This window comes from Triticum aestivum, chromosome 5D (assembly GCF_018294505.1).
Source record: "Triticum aestivum cultivar Chinese Spring chromosome 5D, IWGSC CS RefSeq v2.1, whole genome shotgun sequence".
NCBI classification, from domain to species: domain Eukaryota; kingdom Viridiplantae; phylum Streptophyta; class Magnoliopsida; order Poales; family Poaceae; genus Triticum; species Triticum aestivum.
Window position 1 is genome coordinate 332,145,126 of NC_057808.1, and position 9,189 is coordinate 332,154,314.

The 9,189-nt window shown below is 36.6% G+C and overlaps 1 non-coding gene across 1 annotated transcript; it reads left to right on the forward strand.

Moving 5' to 3' along the window:
• Positions 1–1,449: 1,449 nt before the first annotated feature.
• Positions 1,450–1,520, forward strand: TRNAC-GCA (transfer RNA cysteine (anticodon GCA)). The gene has a single exon. It is a non-coding gene; the product is annotated as a tRNA-Cys (tRNA).
• The last annotated feature ends 7,669 nt before the right edge of the window (positions 1,521–9,189 follow it).

A 9,189-nucleotide genomic window follows, 5' to 3' on the forward strand; every position in this document is an offset into this window, starting at 1 on the left:
TAGAAATGGTTTGCTTTTGCACATCAAAACCAAAAATTAATCTCGCAGATACATATAATTCGGAAGAATAGGTGAGTGATTCATACACAACATCTCTTTCTTTTATCGAGGGTTCTAGCAATTGATATCCTTTCGCAAATAATTGAAATGCAATTTTGTGATCTGGATCTTTAATTGTTGGAAACTTGTCAAGTTCTTCTGCCAAGGCTTGATTAATGAACCTACAAAATCCCTCGAATTGGATCTGACTAAATCCGGGTATTGTGGACATTCCCTCGTATCCATTCCGGAGCATCTTAATCTTATGTTTCCTGTTTATCAAAGAAAAATTCCATTATCAGCTCACTCTTCATCAATCCCTCTGGATCGATCTAGCAATCATGGAATCTATATTCTGTTTACTGAATCACATGAAATTCTAGGGAACTCCACATACGTATTTCATATATGTATTTCATACATATGAATAGAGACCATTTGGACGAAAGTTCGAGTTCGCCAGGGGTACAAATGAAATGAAAATGAATTGATAAAACATTCCTAAAAAAATTCTGCCACTTATACTTTATGTTATGATATTCTAATCAGATTGGATGGCAAAGATTTCTCATTTTATCTCCTTTCTATGAATGTAATAAAGCGGTAATATAATATACTAGAAAGTTTGACTTTACTTTGATTTAGAATAGCGTGCTTACTTTAATTTCTCAAAATAATTTGAGGGTTCTTTTTTATTTCGGATCGGAGTAGTATAATTGCTAGAAAATTCAGTATTTCATTGTGGAATTCTAAAATAAAGTAAGTCCCTTTTTTAAGTACATGCTAATCTAGTTATCCACCTCTCCCCATATCCATGCTTTTCTTTTATCGTAATTTCACTTGGGTAGGCCAAGATAGTCAGGTTATACTCTATATCAGAGAAAATTTCCTTTTTTATTCAAGATATTTAATTTAATACTTTAAAAAATTAAAGCATGATTCCCCATATAGATATGTACATAAAGGGGATCTTTGGATAATAATGTTGTTCGGACCTAAAGTTTACCTATACACGGATTAAGCATAAAGCCATAATATTTTATTATGCCATTGAAGGGGGGGGGGAGATAATACCGATTTAAGAGTAGTTCACTACTGCAATAAAAAAAGAGAATTCTAATTAACGGTTCCAATTTATTCTGAATTTTGCAGCCTGTGAATAGAAATCCACTTTTTCTTCTTTTTCATCTCAATAGAAAGAAATGGGAAGTTTTATTGTGTTAACAATGTATGTTTTAAGATAGAATCTATCGAGGAGAATAATAGAAATTGGATCAAAAAAAGCAGGAATAGATTTTTTGAAGAAGATTGGAAAAAAGTAAGTAGAATTATATTCAAAATAAAAGGGGCTTTTCATAAGAAAACGTGGATGAATACTTGCTGTTTTCTAGATTTTTGATCGGATTTTTTGGCGGCATGGCCAAGCGTTAAGGCAGGGGACTGCAAATCCTTTATCCCCAGTTCAAATCTGGGTGCCGCCTGATCAATAAAATACTTAGGTTTTTTATAGTGCTGATCGAATTCGATAAATTTTTACTTCGCATAAGTTCGGGCAAGAGAGTAACTGGGCCTGCCGATATTGGGTTTAGAGAAACCATACCATAGTTCTATCCTCAAACTAGGGTTAGGGTTTGTTTTGACAGTAGTGGCAAAATGGTTATCAATAGGGGTGAGGTAGTGTTTCCTTATTCTTTTATTATATGAATTTGAATTGGTTCTTAACTGAGATTCGATTTGATAATTTTAAAATACGAGGATAAGATGTCAGAAATCTTGGTATCCAAAGAAAGGTCCCTAAGGGGCATTCTTTTTTTTCAATCTAAGATTCAAGAAGGGACTCCAGGAAAGAATATCAAGACTTACTAATTACTATACATTTTTTTATCGTACATCTTATGTTACCTGCATACACTAAAGTAAGGACTACTTAGTTCCAACGAGAATCAGATTAAATAGGTCGATCAAAAATCAATATAGGAGTTGTGTTATGGATAAAATCTCTTCATTCTTTCATAGAATGATACAAAGCAAGGCTGCAGGGTTTAGGTCAAAAATAAACATTAGGTAAGGTAGGTATCCAATAAATATTTATCTATCGATAATTTTATGGTATATTCGCGCGTTCTTTGCTTAAAAAAAAGAGTAACAAAAGGAATAAAAAATCTTCCTATTCCCGCTTCTTCTATTCAGGACATCATTCCCGTACTCTTTCTTTTTTAAGGAAAAAAGGGCTATGGTATCGTATTTTTAATGCTCTCTAATTCTACCCAAATTCCTATAAGAATTTGTTAGGAGTAAATTCCTTGAACTGATTGATCCATGGCCTTAGGGCCGAATCCTTTTTTGACTCTGTACCCTTGATTCCACTATGATTATTGATCAATAGTAGAATAATCCCTTCATAGAAATAGGAGACATAATTTAGATGGATATAGTAAGTCTCGCTTGGGCTGCTTTAATGGTAGTCTTTACATTTTCTCTTTCACTAGTAGTATGGGGAAGGAGTGGACTCTAGGGATACTACTAATTGATTAAGTAATCAAATTGTTGTATCAATTCTTTTCTTTAATGGATCATTTTGCATTAATCATTTTGTCAAATGTTATTCTTTAATCTTTTTATTTAGTTTTGTTTCACTCCTGTAAGAAACTCTTGTATTGTAAGTTGTAATGTAAGAAAGAGCCATTATACCAATTCAGAATTTCTACTAGAAATGACGAATGGTTAAAAAAAAGTTCTATACATAAGAAAATTAGACTTTCTTCCACGGAACTATTCACGGCATATCACACATTTTCCATTTCCTTTTACTTTTTACTATAGTCTTTTATTAATATTATTTTTCTTTCCTTCCATGGATTCTTTGGTCAGGAATTGTCTTAGATTTTTTTATTTTGATCTGATTGAAATTAAGTGGATGCAATGAAAAAAGAAATTGAATTAGACTACTTAACTATTTCAATCTACTAATCTATTCTATGTAGATTCAAAGATAATATAATAGAAAGAATCTAAAGTGTCTTAGAAAAAACTATATGTAGTTCTTTCTACCACACTTTAAGATTCCAACCAGACCCTTTCATTTAAGACTTGGATTTTTTTATTTAATCCCTTTTTAATTTCTTCAATGATTAATTGGAATTCCAATTAATTATTTTGGCTGACTGTTTTTACATAAATAATAAGTAAAAAAGAAGTAGGAACTAGAATGAACAGTGATGTAGCAATAAATGCGAGAATATTGCTTCCATAACCTCTTTATTTTTTATTTTCACAATAACTCGGGATGTAATCCCATGGAGAGGAAAAAGGGGTATCTTGTAAATTCAAGGGTAGGGCTTGCATTCTGATCAGCTGGAACTATGTGGTATGGGTCAGCAACGACCCCAATCGAATTATTTGGGCCTACTCGTTATCAGTGGGATCAGGGATACTTTCAGCAAGAAATATATCGAAGAGTTATCAATGGTTTAGCCGAAAATATTAGTTTATCAGAAGCTTGGTCTAAAATTCCCGAAAAATTAGCCTTTTATGATTATATTGGTAATAATCCGGCAAAATGGGGATTATTCAGAGCAGGCTCAATGGACAATGGGGATGGAATAGCTGTTGGATGGTTAGGACATCCCGTCTTTAGAGATAAAGAAGGACGTGAGCTTTTTGTACGCCGTATGCCTACTTTTTTTGAAACATTTCTGGTTGTTTTGGTAGATGAGGAGGGAATTGTTAGAGTAGACGTTCCTTTTAGAAGAGCAGAATCCAAATATAGTGTTGAACAAGTAGGTGTAACGGTGGAGTTCTATGGTGGCGAACTTAATGGAGTAAGTTATTCTGAACCTGCTACTGTAAAAAAATATGCGAGGCGTTCTCAATTAGGGGAAATTTTTGAATTAGACCGGGCTACTTTGAAATCTGATGGTGTTTTTTGCAGCAGTCCAAGGGGTTCGTTCACTTTTAGTCATGCTACCTTTGCTTTGGTCTTCTTTTTCGGACACATTTGGCATGGTGCTAGAACATTGTTCCGAGATGTTTTTGCTGGTATTGATCCAGATTTGGATGCTCAAGTGGAATTTGGAACATTCCAAAACGTGGGAGATCCAACTACAAGGAAACAGGCAGTCTGATACACATTGTTATAGTATCTTTCACCTCTTTTTTTTGATTTGACATGGGAAACATCTCCCATCCTTTCTTTGACTCTTTTTCTTTCTTTATATGGGAAATTATCCCAAATGACAAATGAATAGGTGTGGAAGTTATAATTGTAAATAAACCAGGATCGAATCTATGGAAGCATTGGTTTATACATTCCTTTTTGTTTCGACTTTAGGGATAATTGTTTTCGCTATCTTCTTCCGAGAACCACCTAAGGTTCCACCAACTCCAACTAAAAGAATAAAATAATTTCATTTAAGTAAGAAGTCCCCCTATCTGGGAGACTTCTTACTTAAATTAGTCTCCGTGTTCTTCGAATGGATCTCTTAATTGTTGAGAGGGTTGCCCAAACGCGGTATATAAGGCATACCCAGTAAAGCTTACAAGTAAACCAGATATGGAGATGGCGACTAAAGTTGGTGTTTCCATTTTTATAGAATTTCAAGATTACAATGGATCTACGAAAAGATCGTGTATTTACAACTACAACGGAATAGTATACAAAGTCAACACCAATGATTAAATAGAATTTATGGCTACACAAACCGTTGAAGATAGTTCTAAACCTAGGCCAAAACGAACTGGTGCAGGTAGTTTACTGAAACCCTTGAATTCAGAATAATGGGAAGTCGCCCCGGGTTGGGGGACTACTCCTTTTATGGGGATCGCAATGGCTTTATTCGCTATATTCCTATCTATCATTTTAGAAATTTATCATTCTTCCGTTTTACTGGACGGAATTTTAACCAATTAGGTTTCTACTAACTAAAACTAGGAAGTCAGAGTTTTTCCATCCAAAAAAGCCTTTCTAGTTTAAGATCTACATTTCTAGATATTATGGTAGTTCGACCGCGGATTTTTTTTGTTTCGGTATCTCTGGAATATGAGTGTGTGACTTGTTAGAATTGATCCTATTGATAATACATAGAAAGGGCCTGTTATCTCTATCAAGATGATTCTAATTCGTCACATATTATTTATTCTAGTATCTGGAACACGAAATAGATAGAGTGGATAAAAAAATGGAACTATGATTCATACTCACTATTAAGACCTCGCAACCAGACTGAAAAATTCAAGTAGTTCTTAAATAAAAATAAAAAATAAATTTTCTTCCTTCCAATTTTGTTTGCCCAAAAGACAAATATTTTCTCTCGATTTGTCGAGTCATTACATTGATTCAATAAATGATTATCAAGCGGTTCTTATTCGAAGAACCCTTGCCTTTTGTTTAGCTCGAGACTAAATCATCGTGGCTCTAGTATGAATCTAAGGTTTTAATGGAACTGATTCATAGGATCTCAACAAGATAATTTCTATATTACGCATAAAAAAACAAATCCTTTATAGGGAAGAGAAAAGTCAAGAAGCCTCTAATGACCAACATAAGGGAAAGGAAGAAAGAAAGACGCGCCAACTTGAGATTTTTTGGCATTATCATCACAAAGAAGATATTCCGGATTTTTCTTATTTGATATCTTCAAGGCAAATCGACCCAATTCAGTGGCTGATGAAGTTTTGAACCTTTTTTCTAATATTCGTTGAAATTTTTTGTGTTTCTGCTTGAGCCGTACGAGATGAAATTTTCATACACTAGTAGAAAAGGGTCATCTGTCCCGGTTGGTAAGGGCCTTTTGTCCCGGTTGTTGAACCGGGACTAAAGGGTCGTAACTAATGCCCTAGCCCTTTACTCCCGGTTCTTACACGAACCGGAACAGATGGGCCTCCACGTGGCCGATGCGGCCAGCCCAGGCAGGAGGGCCTTTGGTCCCGGTTGGTGACACCAACCGGGACCAAAAGGCATCCACGCGTTAGCATTTCAGTGGCTGGGGTTTTTGTTTTTTAAAGGGGGGAGGGTTTAGGGGGTAATTTAGGGTGTGTAAGCTAGCTAACAGAGAGAACTGTCCTCTCTTATTCCGTGCTTGATTTACCAACGCTACTGCTATGCCTAAACATGGCTTAGATTAAAGTGAAGGCAACATGTGGTGCATGTCAAAATTAATATTAATCCTAATTTGATCAAGTTTGGATTAGTACTACTTTCGACATGCACCACATGCTTGTTGCCTTCACTTCATTCCAATCCATGTTCATTTCACCCACTGATATATAATAACTCTTCATGCCCGCATCATGAATCATCATAATAACAAGTCCTACTAATCATCATCATACAACTTCTACTCGTTATTAATAACAAGTCATACGATCATCATCCTCATAGTCATCGAACCAACCCTACTTAATTGTTCTTAGCACATGATCATCAGTATTAGGTAGGACCTAAATACTCTCTTTAAGGTAAAATAGCATAAAACAATATAGACCCCGACTCTCCATTATGGAGAATGGAGATCATCCTGTCTCCATTTTTTGCGCTTCGCTTCCTTTTGCTTCCAAGAACCTCCTTCCGACTGTCCATACATTTTTTCCATTCTTTGATTTTCATGTCTCCACTTCTTTTAGAAATCCGGTATGGACAGTTGAGATTCGTAGGATGACCTGGTTGTATGTTCAAAACATCAAGGCTACCATTATGATACATCAAATGAGGCACACAATCCTCTGGGATTATCTGTTGAAAAACATAGTAATAACTTCATAGTTAGCCATGATGTACTAGTTTTAGAAGTATGCAAAAGATGCACGGATGTCGTAATAGTAAGAAATCTTACCAGGGTATCTCCATAGTAGTTACCGTAGTTCAACACGTGCACTAGTGGCACGTATTGACCATAATGTGGAGGAGTTTTACAATAGATATTGAAATTTTCAAGATCAGTACAAAATCCGACCAGATGAGTTTTCTCCTTATAAGTTAACTCAGAGCCATCGGTGTAGTAGGTTCTGTCTACCATGTTCCGCACATTGTTTGAACAATCAAAATAAGTTGTCAATGAAAATAAGCTGTCAACTATTTTGAAATGAACAATATAAATTAGCTAATAACTATGTTTGAGAAACTCACATAGCGGTAGAATTGGAGGCGTATCAACAAGGACCCAAATGTCCATATTGTCTTGCTCGATGTCACGATCACCAAGATCCATGGTGACAAGCATACCCTCATCAAAACCATACATCTTGCAAAATGCTTCCCAATTTTTGCAACCAAAATGGGTTACACTCTCAGAATTATACAGATTTACTTCAAAATCTATATCATGATGGGTCCTTAGGTGAATTTTCTTTGTTTCCATACTTTAATGGTCTTCAAAACCCATCCTCTCCAAGACGTAGCGTCTTGCATGGCATGGGTAAGCTAGTCGAATTGTAAAAGATGAAAAGTACACATTGAAATAGTTGAAGTCATGCTTAATTATGAAAAACTAACACTTGTCATCGTTGCGTACCATTTCAACATCGAAGGTCTCCTCCAGCTTAATACTGAAGCGCCGATCTTCGTCCAGGTGAGGCCTGTCGCACAGACCTCAGTCGTCGTGGCACCAATCGCACTCCCCCGGGAGACTTTCGTCGTCCGAGTACGACATTTCCTATGTTCATAATTCAAATATTAAACGTCTACAATTAAATATATGTACTAAAAAACCTAAGTTAGATCATTATTATTCATCACGGGTTGACTATCGGTTTGTCGAGTCTTTTCTTGAAAACTCTCAGCTCACGTGGTGTATACATTCGACCCTTGGTGATGGTCGCTCCTCCTTTCATCCCCGAGTGCATTACACCAAAATGTCTAGCACACGGGAATGAAGGAGAAGTGACCCCCGCGACAACAGTCGGGATTCTTCGTCCTCTCATATATGGTGGAGACTCAATAGACTTAAAGTCAACCCGAAATATCGTTTACTTATCCTTCTAGAACCGGTTCGTGGCTGGTCTCACCTCGAGGTTGGAGGGGGTCGGTGACGGGGACGACGGCGGGGTTGATGGAGGGGGCTCCTAGATTTCTGCGAAAACAAAAACCCTATAAACTATCAACTAATCATATGCATACGCCTTGCATAGTGCTCTCCAATTTTAGCATTCAAAGTAGGAGTAGTTTTCCAATTTGAGAATTCAATAAGCAAAATCAAATCACAAAATAAAGTAGTATTCAAATTAGGATGCATTCAATTATAAGCAAAACTACATCATCTCCATGCGTCCGTACATCGTCGAATATTATCACTAATACACCTCGAATACTATCATACATATCGCCAGTACAGCTAGAACCGTAGCGCCTGACGGGTATCGGCACAGGCGGTGGACACCCAAAGGGAAGGAACCATCACAGGATCATAGCTCCAGTGAGATCCCTAAAGAACCTGCCAGGTATTGTCGAACCTGCCCTCCAACGTAACCATGTAGCGACGGACGTGTTGGTCCTCCTCGCTGACACGGTGACGTACCACCTCCGCGGTGTCCGGAAGCCTCGGCACCGTCACTGGCCCACGCGACCGCCACCAAACAAGGATCGGGTCAACGACGGGCTGTCTCCTCACCAACCTACGCCCCCCGGAAGGTAGCACCTCCAAAAACCAGCCCGGCGGAGCCCAGTCCCGGACATGGCCCCTCTGATCAAGCCGGCCTCCTCCGCCGAGTCGACGACGAGGATGCGGGATTGGCATCGTCGACGTCGATGCGGGAATAATTGCTTTAACTAAAAAAATAAACTAGTTCTATTAATTTTCTTGCTAAAAATAAACTACTTCTATATATAGTAAAATAAAGTAGTTTTATTAAATCAACTGGTTCAACTAGCTACTAAGCACTTACTATAAATAAAATAAAGTAGTACTTACTAAAAATAAACTACTTCAACATATAATAAAATAAAGTAGTTTTATTAAATAAACTAGTTCAACTACTAAGCACTTACTATAAATAAAATAAAGTAGTACTTACTGAAAATAAATTACTTCTATATATAGTAAAATAAAGTAGTTTTATTAAATCAACTAGTTCAACTACTAAGCGCTAACCTAAAATCAAGTAGTACTTACTAATTTTACTTTTTCCTCTACACTAACGTAAAATGCACAAACCTAA